We start from the raw sequence: 17711 nt of genomic DNA on the forward strand, positions 1-17711 counted from the left end.
GCCAAGTATAGCATGTGATTCCGTACTGGATCGTTTTGCTGCGGGGCATTATTGGGATCACTGGTGAAAAGTGAATGGAAGGTGTGGGTTAGATGGGAGTGATGTTCCAATGTTAATTTCCTGATTCTGATGGTGGTGTTGTGGTTATCGAGGAGGGTGTCTTTGTTCACAGGAATCACCTGTTGAAGTGTCTGGGGAATGGTGGCAACATACCTCAGGTGAGTCAGGAAAATGGTTTTTTGTACTATATTTAGGACCATGCTATAAATTTGAAATTGCTTGACATTAAATAAAATTAATTATCATGTATGCAGAGAAACTGAACGAATGCTTAAAACCTAAGAGAAAATCAGATCATATAAAATATAACCTCACAGGAGATCCGGGTTTTCTTTCTTTCCAATTTTAAGCTCAGATCAAACATAGAAGAAACCTTCAAAATTACAAATGTCAGTAGTAAAAGCTTTTCTTTTTTCTTTTTTCAAGATTTTAATTTTAAATAATCGCTACACCTGGGGCTCGAACTCACAACCCCTAGATCAAGAGTCACAAGCTCTACCAACTTAGACAGCCAGGTGCCCGGGTTGTAAAATCTTCTCATCATTGCTCAGAATTGATTAGCCTTTATATACACACATCTCCCCCCACCCAATCGCATTCCTCCATCAGCAAGTACTCAGTTACCCACCGTCACCTTAATAAACACACACATGTGCGCGCGTGCACACACACACACCCCACAAACACAAACCCTAGTGTTTTAAATTACTTTATATGTTTGCTTCTCAAAACCACAGAGATCATGCATTAGGTAGACTGGAAGGTCTTCTGATAGTGGAATTTAGCTGATTTCATCAAGACACGGTTGGAATAGAACTAAGATTATACTGTATAACAAAATAGATAAAAAGCTGTAGAGTTTCATAAAAGAAGGGGGATTGAGGAATAATAAAGAAGCAAGTGGGATCCTAGAATGGAAAAGAATACAATAGCTAAAATTAAGAATTTGTTACACAATTCTAAAGGCGGCCTAGATGGAGCAGAAGAGGGAATTAGGGCACAGGAAAAGAATTCAGTAGGAAATACCTCGATTGAAGCACAGACAGAAAAAAATAGAGAGAGAATACAGAAAATAGCACTATGGTTACATGCAACACGATAAAATGACTAACATCTGTTTCTGGAGGCCAAAAAGGAGAAGAAAAGAAATAATGGGGCAGAAATAATATTACTTGCCAAAAATTTTCTATACTTGACATAAGAATCAAGCTAAATAGGGCAATTAATAAGAAAACCATACTTAGGCACATTGTCGTTAAATTGTTAACCATTAAAAACAGAGATAAATCTTAAGAGGCACATTGCTTCAAAGAAACAGCCATATGACTGACAAATTGAAGGGATGAAACACACAAAATCTAAATGTGTTTTGAATAGATAGGATTAGCAGCATATTAGACATTGCAGAAGAAGAGATCAGTAGACTTGAAGCTCTGTGAGGACCTGTCAGCAGAATGTTTCTGAAAGGAAGCAGGGGGCAGGGGGTAGAGGGGGGAGAGAAGCACACTGAAAACAGGAGAACCAGTGACGGATGACAGGATGTCAAGGACTCTAACACCCTTGTAGTGCAAGTCCAGAAAGGGAGGGAAAACAGAAAAATAGGGACTCAACATTTTCCAAATGTGACAAAAACTAGGAACCCAAAGATCCAAGAATCTCAATGCTCACCACAAAATGAAAGCAAGATCCATTATAATCAAATTGCTGAAAGTCTGTGACAGGGAGAAGATCTTAAAAGAAGCCGGAGGAGAAAAGGGACATTACAGACAGACAGACAGACAAAGATAAAATTATCACAGCCTTATTCGTCAGAGACTATACAGCCAGAAGACAATAGGATACACTTTTTTAAGTTGTGAGTAAATAAGGTACTATCGACCTAGATCTCTAGGCTTAGTGAAAATATCTTTTCTTTAAAGTTTTATTTATCTATTTTTTTTTTGAGAGAGACAGACAGATGGACAGACAGACCATGGGAGGGACAGAAAGAAAGGGAAACAGAGAATCCCAAATAGGCTCTGCGCGGTCAGTACAAAGCCAGACATGAGGCTCAAACTCACAAACCGTGAGAGCATGACCTGAGCGGAAATCAAGAATTAGAAGCTTAACTGACTGAGCCACCCAGGCACCCCAGCTTAGTGAAAATAGCTCAGAAGTTAAAGCAAAATAAAACCTTTTCCACACACATAAATGAAGGAATTTATCATTAGTTGATTTGCACTATAACAAATATTAACATTTTTCAGGCAGAAGGGACATGACGCCAGATGGAAATTTGGATCTACACAAAGAAATGAATAGAGCCGGAAATGGGAAATATGTGGTTGTGGTTAAATATAAAAAATATTTTTCTCATTTAAAAATTTGTTCAATGGATAATTGAGTATTTAAATAAAAAAGAATAAAATGTGGGGTGCCTGGATGTCTCAGTCAGTTAAGTGTCCACCTCTTGGATTTGGCTCAGGTCATGATCTTTTAAGAGAAATGAACCAGTCATGAGAAGATGGATATTATATGATTCCACTTATATGAGGTATCTACAGTAGTGAAATGCACAAAAATAGAAAGTAAAATGGTGGTTTCCAGGAGATGAGTGAGGGGGAAATGGGGAGATGGGGTTCAATGGATACAGAGTTTCAGTTTTGCAAGATGAAAAGACTTTGGAGATCAGTTGCACAATGATATGAATATACTTAACCCTACTGAACACTTAAAATGGTTAAGATGGTAAATTTTTGTTTTTTGTATCTTTTCACAACTTTTAAGAACTGAAAAAGTCTGAATTAAGAATGGACCTCAGTTAATAATGATGTATCAGTGTCGGTGCATCAATTGTAGCAAATGGACCATACTATAATGGGAGACGCTGATAATAGAGAAGACCAAGCACAAGATATATGGAAACTCCATACTTTCTTCATAATTTTCTTAAACCTAAAACTGTTCTACAAAATAAAGTTTGTTCTTAAAAGGAATTCTTGAGGCCCCTGGGTGGCTCAGTCGGTTAAGCGTCTTGATTCTTGATTTTGGCTCTGGTCATGATCTCATGGTTTGGGGTCTGCTTTGGGTTCTGCACTGACAGTCTGGAGCCTGTTTAAGTTTCTCCCCACCCCTTCTCTGCCCATTCCTTGCTCATGCTCTCTCTATCTCTCTCAAAATAAATAAATAAACTTAAAACAAAAACAATTCTTATTTCATGGGCAATAAAAACAGGCCATGGGCCATATGCTGATCCCTGCCCTAAATATCCACTAAAAGTACTTAAAAGCTATTAGTAAAGATCAAAGGAATATTTCAACCTATCAGTTAATTACAAAGAAGACAGGAAAAGAACAAAAGAGGAATAAAGAGTACATGAGACTCATAGAAAACAAGAAACAAGATGCTAGATTTCGACCCAACCATCCTGCTCATTACATGAATGTAAATGATCTAGATATTCCAAGACAGAGGTGATCAGATTGGATTTTTAAAAATCAAACCCAGGGGCACCTGGGTGGCTCAGTTGGTTGAATGTCCGGCTTCGGCTCAGGTCCTGATCTCGCGATTTGTGCGTCCAAGCCCTATGTCAGGCTCTGTGCTGACCGCTAGCTCAGAGCCTGGAGCCTGTCTTCAGATTCCATGTCTCCATCTCTCTCTGACCCTCCCCTGCTCACACTGTCTCTCTCTCTGTCTGTCAAAAATAAATAAAACATTAAAAAAATAAAAAATCAAACACCAACTGTATACTAGCATTAAGACATAAGACTGACATCTAATATTTCCATGGAAATGATGGGGATGAGGAAACAATGAAATGCCATATTTGAAACACTGTAAAATTACTGGAAAACAACTGAAAATATCTTTAAAAAATAAAGATTATACCAATCTGGCATGTAAGAAACTTAAAAGTCATAACCTCATTTTAAAAAAAAACTAAAAAGCTGAACAAACTAAAAATATCAACAGCTTTTCCCAAATCCATGACTGGGCAGGCTCTTGCTCCCAGTGTTGGAGAGACAGGCAGATACAGTAATCACAACTTACTTGAGCAGAAATCTCTACAAGGACCAGTGCCAAGGTGGGAAAATCTGAGCTATAAGTGATGAATTTGGGGAGGCTTCATATGGAAAGTCTAAAAGTTAAAAATTTCGTAGGGATCCAGTTATAGAGGAGCCCCATACTTCTGTGAATTTTACTTCCAATAGATCCAAAAGGTTCTATCAGAGAAAAAAAAATCCCCTCAGACTTCCAGGGAGGAGAAGGGGAAAGAAACAATTGTGCAATATCTTACATACGTTAAAAGGATAATAAAGGAATATGATGAAAACCTTTATACCCACAAAATTGACAACCTAGATGAAATGGACCAATTTCTTGAAAGATACAATATGCCAAAGCACAGAAGAAAAAATAGACAACTTGAATAGGACTGTCTCTTTTAAAGAAATTGAATTGGTAATTAATAACCTTCCCAAACAGAAAGCCCCAGGCCCAGATGGGTTCTCTGGTGAATTCTACCATGAATTTAAGAAAGAAATGATACCCATTCTCTACAATCTCTTCCAGAAGATAGAAGCAGAGGGATTATTTTCTATCTCATTCAATGAGACCAACATTATCTTAATAGCAAAACTAGACAAGGACTGTACAAGAAAACTAGAGGCCAACATCTCTCATGTACATAGATGCAAAAATTCTCAACAAAATATTAGCAGATCAAATCCAACTATATATAAAAAGAATTACACAGCACAACCAAGTGGGATTTATTCCAAGTATGCAAGGCTGGTTCAACGTATGAAAATAAACTAATGTAATCCATAATATTAGCAAGCTAAAGAATGAAAATTGCATAATCATCAATAGATGCAGAAAAATTTTTTTGAGAAAATCCAATCCATTTGTGATAAATACTCTTAGCAAACTAGAAATAGAGGGAAACTTCTTCTCTTAGTAATTGATAGACAAGCAGGAAAAAAATTCCAGCAAGTATAGAGATAATTTAAACCAATATAATTGAACTGTATATTATATATACATCAATGTAGCCAATAACTTAAGAATACACATTCCTTTCATGTGCATGGAAAAATTACCAAAATTGACCATGTACTACACCACAAAGGAAGCCCTGGAAAATGTCAAAGAATAGAAATCATACAGAGTATGATCTTAGACAGCCATGGAGCTGGGCTAGAAATCAGTAACAAAAGGATGACTTGAAAATCTCCAAATGTTTCAAGATTAAGCAATAAATTTCTAAATAACCTATTACTCAAAGAAAAAACATGCTTGATATCAGAAAATATTTTAAATAAATTACAATTAAACATAATAAAACTTTGGGATGTAGCTAAGACAGTTCTAGAGGAAAATTTATGGACATACATTTGTACATTAAAAAAGAAGAAAGTCTGAGAGAAGTGCCTGACTGGCAGTCAGAGGAGTGTGTGACTCTTGATCTGGGGGTTGTGAGTTTGAGCCTCATGTTGGGTGTAGAGATTACTAAAGAAAGGCAAATAAACTTTAAAAAAGAAAAAGAAAGTCTGAGAAATCATTTAAAATATCAAAATAAACTTCCTAGCAAAACAAACTTAATAAAATAGAAGGGAGGAATAATAAAGACCAAGAATCATCATGAAAGAAAGAAAAGGCACCAATTACCAATATCAGAAGCAAGAGGCCATCACCATAAATTTTACAGACAATTAAAATATTATGAGGATAGTTTTTAAATATCTTTAATGTTTATTTTTGAGAGAGAGAGAGAGAGACAGGGTGAGTAGATGGGGGACAGAGAGAGATGGAGACACAGAATCTGAAGCAGGCTTCTGGCTCTGAGCTGTCAGCACAGAGCCTGATGCAGGACTTGACTCACGAAATGAGAGATCATGACCTGAGGTGAAGTTGGACACAACTGACTGAGCCACCCAGGCACCCCTATTAGGAGGATATTTAAATGACTATGCCAATAAACTTGAAAAATTTGATGAAATGGAAAAATTTATTGAAAAACACGACTGAGCAAGTCTTACAGAAGATAATCTAAAGAATAGTCCTATATCTATTAGAAAAATTGTCAGTATTTAAACATTTTCCTACAAAAAAATGTAAGTCCAGATGGCTTCACTGGTAAGTTTTTCCAAACATTAAAGAAAGAAATTACACCAGTTTTACACTCTTTTAAACTCTTACAGAGAAGGGAGTGAGATAGAGAGGGAAAGAACATTTCCTAACTTTTTGGATGAGGGCAACATAATCTTGATATCAAAACCCACCTAGAACATTAGAAAAAGGAAAATTACAAAATAATATCTGTTAAAGCATATACATACATTCTAAGCAAAATAAAAGCAATCAAATCAAATATTATATAAAGATGATAATGCATCATTAAAAATTGGAGTTCATTCCAAGAATGCGAGGTTGGCTCCACATTTGAAAACCAATTATGTAATTTACCACATTAAAAGTATAAAGGAGTAAAGTCATATTTCAATAAATGTGAAAAAAACATTCAATAAAGTTCAAACTTTATTCATGATAAAAATTCTTAGCAAACTAGGAATAAAAGGTAATTTTGTTAATCTGATAATATCAAACAAAAGAAGCTATAACAGATATCACCCTTAATGGTAAGGTGTTGGAAGCTATCCTTTTTTTGAATGTTTATTTATTTTTTTGAGAGAGAGACAGAGAGTGTGAGTGGAAGAGGGACAGAGAGAGACACACAGAAACTGAAGCATGCTCCAGGCCCTGAGCTGTTGGCACAGAGACTGACACGGGGCTCAAACCTATGAACTGTGAGATTATGCCCTGAGCCAAAGTCAGATGCTTAACCAAATGACCTACCCAGACACCCCAGAAGCTATCCTTTTATGACTGGAACAAATGAGGATGTCCACCACCATCACCACCACCACTTCTATTTAGTTTAATGGGAAGTCCTAGCCATTGCAATAAGGCAAGAAAAAAATAATAAGATGTAAGGTTTGAAAAGGGGGGAAAAAAACTGTGGTCATTTGTTGTGGCATGATTATGTATGTTGAGAATTTTTTAATTCTATAGGTATGCTAGAAGAATGAATACATTTAGCAAGTTTTTTAGAAACAAGATCAATATGCAAAAGAAACAATTAAAAAAGTTTAATGTTTATTTTTGAGACAGAGAGAGACAGAGTGCAAGCAAGGGAGGGATAGAGAGAGACAGAGACACAGAATTTGAAACAGGTTCCAGGCTCTGAGCTGTCAGCACAGAACCCGATGCGGGGCTCAAACCCATGAACCGTGATATCATGACCTGAGCCAAAGTCAGACACTTAACCGACTGAGTCGCCCACGTGCCCCAAAACAATTGTATTTCTATAAGCTGGCAATAAGCAATTAGAAAATAAAAAATATTTCATTGACAATAGAATTTTTAAATTAAACAACCTAAATACTTAGGAATAAATCTGACAAAATATGTTTATAATTCTCTATATAGAAAACTACAGAGTATTACTAAGAGGAAAAGAGATTTTTAAAAAAAGAAATAAGGATATATTGTGTTTATAGATTGGTAGTGTCAATATTGTAAAGTGATCAATTCTTGCCTCCAATTGACCAACCTAACACACTGCTGGTGATATTTAAAACTGATGAAACCTTGGGGTTCTGGGGTGGTGTAGTCAGTTAAGTATCCGACTTCGGCTCAAGTCATGATCTCATGGCTCATGAGTTCGAGCTCCACATTGGGCTCTTCACCAACAATGTGGAGCCTTCTTGGGATTCTCTCTCTTTCCCAATCTCTCTGTCTCTCCCCCACTTGCATTCTCTCTCTCTCTTTCTGTCTGTCTGTCTCTCTCAAAGTAAATAAACTTAAAAAATAAGAAGAAAAAATTGGTAAAATCTCTTTGGAAGAGAGTTGGTCAGTTTCTCCAAAGGAGAAATAAAATGTTCCTATGTAACCCAGCAATTCCAATCCTAGGTATATACCCAAGATAAATTAAAATGTGTCCACACAAAAAGTTGCACATGAATATTCACAGTAATGGCTCAATATATTCACATAATAGCTCAAATATGGAAACAACCCAAAGACCCAATATCCATTTACTAATGGACAAATAAAATTTGGTACTTCCATACAGTAAAATATTATTCAGCCATAAAAAGAACGAAATACTGACACAGGCTACAACGTGGGTGAACTTTGTAAACATTACGTTAAGTGAAAGAAGCAAGTTATAAAAGACCACATATTTTATGATCCCATTTATGCGAATTGTCCAGAATAAGCAAATTATAAAGGCAGAAAATAAAATTAATGATTGCCTAGGGTTGGGGCAGGGAGGAGAGGCTACTAATGGGCATGGTTCTTTTTTTTGAAGGGTGATGAAAATGTTCTAAAATTTACTATGTCATGCTAATGGTTGCAAAACTCTGTGAATATACTAAAACCCAAGAAAAATTGTACACTGATTTGAATGAATGATTTGTATGGTATGTGAATTAAATCTCAAAGTTATTATTTTTTTTAAATCTCAATTAAGTATTTCTAAGGGGTTTATTTTGGTGGAAATTGAAGAGCTGATTCTAAAATTTATATGGAGGAGTGCCTGGGTGGCTCAATCGGTTAAATGTCTGTCTCTTAATTTTAGCTCAGCTCATGATCTCACAGTTTGTGAGTTCAAGCCCCATCATGACAGCATAGAGACTGCTTAAGATTCTCTCTCTCCCTCTCTCTCTACCCCTCTCCTGATCGCATTCATTCTCTCTCTCTCTCAAAATAAATAAATAAAATTTAAATATATATATATATATATATATACATATATATATGGAAATGCAAAAGGCAAAGAATAACAAAGATGGTCTTAAAGAAGTTCAACATTGGAGGGCATAAACTAGCTGTTAGGAAAACTTATTATAAAGCTGCAAAAATTAAAACAGTCAGTGAAGCTGTTAAAACCTATAGACAAATAGATTGATAAAATACAATGGAGTGTCCATAAAAAGACCCACACTTACATGGTCTAATGCTATGATGTGAGGAAAGAATGATTTTTTCAATAGATGGTATTGAATAAATTTACTATCCTTCTGGTAAATTCAGAAAATTTGGAATATGGAAATATGGAACATTCATCCTAGGTAAATCATTAATATAAATATGAAGGACACTAGAAATATGCCTTTGAAATTCAAAGGAAAACTATTTGTCACCCAGAACTATACACCCAGTAAAATTAATCTGTAAGTGTGAGGGTAGATGAAAGTTATTTTCAGATTTTCAAAATTTCAGAAATTATATCCCCTTTGGACACTTTCTCTAGAACTTATTGGAGAATGTACTTCTAAAAACAAAAGAATAAGATAAGAAAGAGGAAGACATGGCTTTCAGGAAATGAGGAATTCAGATATAGGAAAGAGGCCAAGAGAACCCTGAGGAGGAGGATTTCCATATGAGAGCAGTTCATGGGGGCTAGAGAGCCATGGTATGGGGGTGGATCAATGATCTGAAGGAGAGATTGTTATAAGAAGAGAAAACTAACAGAGTATTTGTGTCAGAACATCTTAACAGGGGATTTTGACAACTAAGGTCGAAACGGTGGTCATTATTTAGAAAACTAAATGAACATCAGCAACAACAAAAAAAGATAACTATAAACCCCAGAAGAAAAAGCATAAGTGACCATAATGCACATATAGCTCAGACACAAATAACAATTACATAGTCCTAATAGGGTAAGTAAACACTGAAAACTGGCCTAACCAAAATTATCATATATCTGTATTGTGAGGTTGGTGAGATGGGAAGGGTGATTCGTGTGGTAGAAACAAGGAATTGAAAATAATAAAATCTTCATCTTCCACACTGGGAAGTCAAAAGAGAATACCCAAATGCCTGAAAAATAAAGAACTGGCAACAAAAGCTTGTTATTTAGACATAAGGACAATTTTTCTAAAACAAAAACAAAAACAAAAAAAACCCAGCTGATTGAAATGAAAATCATGACATGGGGAAGCAAGAAATAAGTATAAAAGGATCCAAGACTGCTATTTTTCTTTACACATGCCCTGTAAACTGCCTCTTAAACCAAGTGCATATATATCTTTGGAAAAACTTAAAACTACATCTAACAAAACTAAATATGAATAGTAAAAGAAAAAGAAAGCTTCTAGAAGAAAATGATGGACAATAACATAAGAAAATAAATTCATTATTTTAGAATTAGGCAAAGAATTCTTAAACAATACACACAACTAACCATAAAGAAAATATTGTATTTTTGTAAAATCAAAGATTTCTATTGATTAGACATGAAAAGGCAAGCCACAGAATAAAAAATATTTTCAATATATGTATCTGACAAAGGTCTTGTATCAAGAATATATTAAAATTATCCTATAAAATAAAAGAAAAAGATAGACAATTCAAATTTTTAATAAATTTTTAAGTGTTTATTTTTAAATTTTTAAAAATGTTTTATTTATTTTTGAAAGAGAGGGAGAGAGAGAGACAGCATGAACAGGGGAGGGTCAGAGAGAAAAGGAGATACAGAATCTGAAGACAGGCTCCAGGCTCTGAGCTAGCTGTTAGCACAGAGCCCAATGCGAGGCTCAAACCCACAAACTGTGAGATCATAACCTGTGCCAAAGTTGGACGCTTAACCAACTGAGCCGCCCAGGTGCCCCAGTGTTTATTTATTTTTGAGGAGAGAGACGGAACATGAGCAAGGGAGGGGCCAAGAGAGGGAGACACAGAATCCAAAGCAGGCTCCGGGCTCTAAGCTGTCAGCACAGAGCTGGATGTGGAGCTTGAACCTATAAACCATGAGACCATAACCTGAGCCGAAGTCAGATGCTCAACTGATTGAGCCACCCATGTGCCCTAGACAATTCAATTTTTTTAAATAGAAAGAAGACAATATATTTTTTTAAAAGAAGGTAAACATATAGCTAATAAATATATAAAAAAGCATTCAACAGAGTTACCAGAGGAATGCAAGTGAACACCACAATGAAATGCAGCTAAACACTCACCAGAATGACTAAAATTTAAAAGACTGATAATAAAAAGTGTTGACAAGGATGTGGCCACTGGAACTCTCACATTGCTGGGAGAAGTGTAAATTTGTACAACCACTTAAAAACTCTGGCAATAACTATAAAGCTGAACATATTTATTCATTATAATTCAACTGTTCTACTGTCAAGCACATATCCAATAGAAGTGTACATATACATGCACCAAAAGGGTATTGCATGTTTGTTATTAGTCATATTACTCACATTAGAAGGAATCCAAATAGCCCCTGGTAATGGCATGGGTAGATAAATAGTAGAATATTTATTCAATGGAATACTATACAGCAATGCCAAAGCACAATTTACTGCTACGTGCAAAAACATGAACAAATCTCATAAACATAGTGTTGAATAAATAAAGTCAGTCATAAAAAAAAGAATATACTATGTGTTCCATTTACATGAAGTTTTAAAATAAACATAATTATTCCATAGTGAAAGAAGTTAGTTATCTTGGGGAGGACAATAATTGGATGGTGTATGAGAAAATCTTTTAAGGTGCTGGTAATGTCTACTTTGTAAAAGTTTATGAAGTATACTCTTAAGATTTGTGCACTCTTTAAAAAAATGTTTTTATGTATTTTGAGAGAGAAAGTGTGAACAGGGGAGGGGCAAAGAGAAATGAGAGAGCAAGAATCCCAAGCAGGCTCTGCAATGTCATCACAGAGGTCAACACGAGGCTTGAACTCAGGAATTATGAGATCAGATCGGAGCTGAAGTTGGATGCCTAACCAACTGAGCCATATAGGCACTCAAAGATTCGTGCCCTTTAAAGTATACCTCAAATTTAAAAATTCCTCTTTCTGTATCTTTCCCCTTCCATCTTTCCTTTATTTTCCTTCCCTTTTCTTCCTTTGCTTTCCTTTCTCCTTCCTTTTCTAGTTGAGCAATTCAACCCTAAAGCCATTATATAGGCCAAACAAAGGTAGGTGCCCATGGTGGTGATGGTGGAAGCCACAGTGGTCCAGAGAAAGGGATCAGAGCCAGAGTAAGGCAATGGTGGCATCCACTTTGGAGAGAAGGTGGATAGTGTGGTTAGTCAGCCTAACAGGGGTAGAAGGGGTCCATGCATTGGAATGGACCCACCCAGTTTATTAGAGCTTGGTTGAGGGGGGCATCCTTGCGTGGGGACAAGCTGGCATGGGAAGCCATAACCACTGTATGTTTAAGAAGGATTCCATGCATGTGGGGTGGCCAGTGTGCACTGTCAGACTGAGAAGAGAAAGGAGGGCATCCATGGGGTGGGGTGGGGGTGAATGAGTGTGAGGAGTTAGCCTGGGTGGCATAGGAAGGGCGTCTATGCAAAGAGGTGGCCTGGAATGGGATAAGAAATCCCAGGCAGAGGGTAGATGGAATTCACATGAGGGGGAGGTGGCAGCAGAGCTGGAGACTGTTTACAAACAGGGGAATGGATCAAATAAGTATTTATATTAAAGAAAATGGAAACCAGGTTTCTTGTTGGAGAAGAACTTTATGGGTAGGAAAAAGGAAAAAAATTAAAATGATCCCTGAGGTTTGGGATTAAAATTGGAGGTGTCTGTATCATTTTATAATTTTCAACTTATACAAATAAACAGAGAAATAAATGTGGATGTGAATATATGCAGCTGTATGTATTCCCTAGTTCTGTCCTTTGAGAAGCCTTGGGAGCACTGACATTCCAACAGCAATGAGCACTTAGCCTCTGCATCTTGGTTTCTAAGTACCACTTTCCACTAAACGGAGCTGGAACTCTCTGGAGAAGTAACTGGCTCCAGGGCTGGGGCAGAGAAAATACAAATAAGCCTGGAATGTTTTGTGTCACAAAGTAAGGAATCGCTGGAAGAATGATAGGAATTACAATAATTTGCTAGAGCTTCTGTAACAAAATACCACATATTAGGCAGTTTAAACAACAGAAATATATCTTCTCACAGTTCTGGAGGCTAGAAGTCCAAGATCAAGGTGTTGGTAGGTTTGGTTTCTTCTGAGGGCTTTTTTCTTGGCTTACAGACATCAGCCATCTGGTTGTATCTACACATGGCTTTTCTTGTGTTCACCCTGGTGCCTCTTCTTCCTTCATATGGACATGAGTCCTATTGGATTAGGGTCCCACCCTTGTGACTGCATTTAACCTTAAGCGTCTCGTTGAAGGCCCCATCTCCAAATACAGTCACACCGGAAGCTAGGGTTCCAACAAGAAGTCCGTGGGACCATAATTCAGTCCACAACACGGACAGATCAAACAGACACAGATGCCAGCTTGAAGAGGCTCCCAAGGGCAGAATCTAGACAATTTGAACATCAAAATAAATAACATTAATACTGATACAAATAAATGAAAAAAAGATGAAGCTTTTCCATTGAGGAGAACAACAGAAGTGTTGGTGGAACTGGAGAGTCACCATTTGGCAGCTCTCATAATAACAATATTTCAGCCAAGAGACATCAGTGGATACTAAAATTAATGGGTCCAAGTTGGATGACAAATGGGAATTTACAGAGTACTTTACGAAGTACCTCCCCACAAAAACACTTGCTAATTAAATTAGGGAACGAGATAGCTTTTACAACAGATACACCTGGCAGACAACATCCTAAAACACTCAAAGTGAATATCAACAGTGATGGGAGAAATGGAAATCATGCACCACTCGATAAGATGCAGTGGGAACATGGCATAACTTCTGTGATATGCCTGCCCCAGATGCATCACTTGAATCTAATCATGAAGGAACAACAGACAAAGCCAAATTGGATTCTCTACAAAGTCACTGGGCCTATAATCTTCAAAGTTTACACTAAGGAAAACACCGAGGAGCCATTCTGCCTTAAAAGAGACTAGAGGAGAGGCGCCTGGGTGGCTCAGTCAGTTAAGCATCCGACTTCCGCTCAAGTCATGATCTTGTGGTTCATGAGTTCAAGTCCCGCGTCAGCCTCTGAGCCTGGAGCCTGCTTTGGATTCTGGTCTCCCTCTCTCTCTACCCCTCCCCTGCTCACACTCTGTCTCTCTCTCTCTCTCAAAAATAAGAATAAACATTTAAAAATTCTTTTTAGAGAGACTAAAGGAGCTTGGCACCTAAATGCCATTTGTGATCCTGGATTGGATCTTTTTGCTGCGAAGAACATTATGCGGATAATGGGGGAAATATGAGTAAATTACAATAATGTACCTATAGTTTCTGTGGTTGCCTTGTGGTTATTTAGGAGAACGTCACTGTTTGCAGGATTTGCACCCTTTGGGGGTGATGGGACGTCATGTTGAAAAGGTATTCTCAGTCGCTTTAGGGAAAAAAATATCTTTGCGCTATTCTTGGAACTTCTCTGTAAATTTGAAATTATTTCCAAACAAGAAGAAAAAAATGGTGACAAAAAAGCTTAAAAAAATTGTGTGTATGGAAAAAGTATGTGCATGTATATATGCTACCCAGCCAAAGGGTAGAATGTTTTAAACATCTATTGCTTCTGTCTTCCCGTGCATTCATTCCTCCTTCTTCCAGAAACGGCATCCAGATTTTATGTGGGGGAACTTCCCCTCCCCCACACTTGGTTTGTGTGTTGTTGGTGTGGGCAAGTGCCCAGGTCAGCTAGCATATTTTATCTGCCTGGTCACCGTCATCGGTCTAGGGAAGGGCTCAAGTCAGCCCAATATAGGTCAAACCTGGGATTTTTTTTTTTCTGACGCTATTGTGAAAGAGGCTCTGTTTTTCTTCTGGGGTTGCTTAACTTTTCGAAAATAAACCTGGAATTACTTGAGACCACTACATGGAGGTGGACTGTTCCAGGGGTCTGGGTGGGGGGCATTTGAGAGAAAAAGAAAAAGAAGAGAAGAGAAACTGAGTCTTCTTGTTATCATTTTAGCCCATAGTCCCAGCTGTGCTTGGACTTCTGGGTTATGTTTAATTTTCTGCTTAAGCCACTTTGAGTTAGGCTCTTGGCACTTAGCACTAAAAGAATCATGACTAATGTTGGGAATTCCAGCTGGGCTGGAGTTCAGGGGGAGGAAGGCGGAGAGCTGGAGCTGCCAGCCAGACATGACCGGGCCCCTGGGCATCAGGATTCCGTGGGAGCGGGGTCCTCGGGTGCACTTGAAGGTAATTTTGGAGAAGCGGTGAGCAGGTGGTGGGGAGACGTGGCCAAGCAGAAGTCCTTGGGTGACTCTGGACAAAGCCTGGGGGCTTAAGACTTTATCCCCAGTAAAGCCCACCTCATTAGAGCTTGCTGCCCAGCCCACAGCCCAGTGGCCACACCCTTGGCATAGCCCTGACCAGAGCCACTTACCAATTTGGTCTGCTCCCCACTTCCAATGCCACGGTAACTGTGGCTTGCGTTTCTCTGTATTGCTTCCATTTACAAAGCACCCTTTGTCTGGTTTGTGCAATTGAGCATCAGGATAACCCTATTAGGGGCGCCAGGACTGGGATGATTTCCATTTTACAGGTGTGGAAAGTAAGGCTCAGGGAGAGAAAGCAACCTGCCCAAAGGTACACAGACATTCAGTGGCAGGGCTGGGACCAGGGGACAGAGCTCACCTCTCTAAGTCCACAGCCCTTTCTAGAGCTCTCCAGACTTTGGAATTTCTGAACTGGGGCTGAGGGATGGCTCCTCGACCCTGGCATGGGAAGTGTGATTCGCAGATAGAAGCTCTCCCATTGGATTCTGGGAATGCCCTTGAGTGAGTGGTGATGGGCTCAGGCTTCCATGGGCACATGCACCTTCAGGAGAGGGGCGTGAAGTGAGAATGGTCTCAGGGGTCGGGATGCTGATTGGGGTGCAATTAGGGAAGCTTCACAGAAACCTCTATTCCAGGGGCAGGACCTAAGAGGTAGCTCTATGCCATGCTTTGGGCAGGGCCCTGAGGAGTCAGGAAGTGAGAAAGGATTAGGTTGGACTCCAAATGAATAAGCCTGCTGTTTGGTGGAAGAGACACCTATAAGAAAAAGCCAACTAAGATTAATAATAATTACATATATCCTAATGAATGACACATGCTTACTTATGCCAGGTACTGGTCTAAGTGCTTTAAGTTCTCACAACAACCCCATGACAAAGACCTACTATTATCCCCATTTTAGAGAGGAGGAAACTGAGTCACACAGCTGGAAAAGGAGGGCTGGGGTTCGAACTGGACATCTGAGCCCAAGGTCTCAAGAGCTCCACTATTCTGCTCCCACCAAATTTGCTGGACCTCACCCCGCGAGGCCTGGAGCCCTCTGGGCAGCAGGTCACGGGCACGTTGCCTGAGATTCGGCCTGGGGGCAGGTGGATGCCGGTTTCTGAAATGCAAGCCGGGCACAGGGGACCTGGGGACGGGCAGGACAGCCACCGGATTCTAGAGACACCAAGGAAAACAAGTCTACAAAAGTAACTGGGCAAGGAGAGGTGGTAGTGGCAGAAGCCTGTGTGTGTGTGTGGTGTGTGTGTGTGTGTGTGTGTGTGTGTGTGTGTGAGAGAGAGAGAGAGACAGAGAGAGAGACAGAGAGAATGAGCCACATGGGCTGTCTAGGCACAAGATTCAAACTGAGGAAAGCTGGTGAGGTCATCAGGGAGCTCACCAGAAGGGGGCCAGCCCCCCAGGGAGCATGGGGGTCCCCAGGGAGCCCCCAAGTGGGCAGGACGTGGTCAGTGGGTTGGTGGAGGGGGAGCGGGGGACCCAGGCAGGGGGAATCCAGTTGGGCAGCACGCAGGCAGGCTGAGGGAATCCTGGCTAGGGGACGCCAGGAGGGACGGGATCCAAGCTGGCTGGACAGAGACAGCGGGGTGGCACCAGGGGGGTGGGCAGGGCCCAGGGGCCCACACATTCTGAGTTGGGAGTTGGAGGAGCTGGAGCTGGGGAGGCAGGACCTGTGGGAGCGAGGGCCAGGGTCCAGCCCAGGCAGAGAGGCCACTGCCCGGGGGGTGGGTGGGCAGAGCACGGAGGAATGAGCAGGCACACACCCAGAAGGCCACCCAGGCCTTTTGGAGAAGGGGCTGGCCAGGAGCAAAGCAGAGGCAGGGAGAGGAATAGGAGGCTTTTGCCGGGAGGTGGGGGGGGGGGGTTGCAGAGGGCCACGGGCCACGCAGATCAGAGCCCAAAGATCAAGATTTTAGGGGGAAAAGAACCTGGAGCACGAAAGATGGCAGTCTGAGGGGAGGGGTGTTAAAAGCCTGCTCTTGACTGTCCGACCTGAGTTTGAGGCTGATGCTGCTGCTCTTAGCAAGGCAACCGAAGGCACGTTTCTTAACCTCCCTGAGCCTCCGTTTCTTCATCTGGGAAGCGGAGATAATGATCCGTTTATCTTAAAGGCTAGGGCAACACAAGCAAGGGGACTGGCACTGGTTAAGTCCTAACTAAATGGTAGCCGTCGTTAGTCTATAGTTTAGGTTGTTTTGCAGGAAAAATCTTTCTGCGGGGCATAAAACGTCTCAGGCTGTTGTCCTCGCTCCTCCCCCACGAGCGGGGTGGCTTTGCAGGGGCAGCTCCCCGGGGCTTCCGGGTCCTCTTCTGTAAAATGTAATACCGCCCACACTGGACTCAGACGGGACGTTGTATGAGCGGGAGCTGGAGACCCACCGGGAGGGACTGTGAGAGGGTCCAGCTGGCATGTGGGCCTGCATGGGACAAGCGGGGCGGGG

The 17711-nt window shown here is 40.0% G+C and overlaps 1 non-coding gene across 1 annotated transcript; it reads right to left on the bottom strand.

Moving 5' to 3' along the window:
• Positions 1-783: 783 nt before the first annotated feature.
• Positions 784-863, bottom strand: LOC115283121. The gene has a single exon (XR_003904929.1). It is a non-coding gene; the product is annotated as a small nucleolar RNA U2-19 (small nucleolar RNA).
• Between the last annotated feature and the right edge of the window lie 16848 nt (positions 864-17711).

The sequence above is a fragment of the Suricata suricatta genome, chromosome 17 (assembly GCF_006229205.1).
Source record: "Suricata suricatta isolate VVHF042 chromosome 17, meerkat_22Aug2017_6uvM2_HiC, whole genome shotgun sequence".
In the NCBI taxonomy this organism is placed as follows: Eukaryota; Metazoa; Chordata; class Mammalia; order Carnivora; family Herpestidae; genus Suricata; species Suricata suricatta.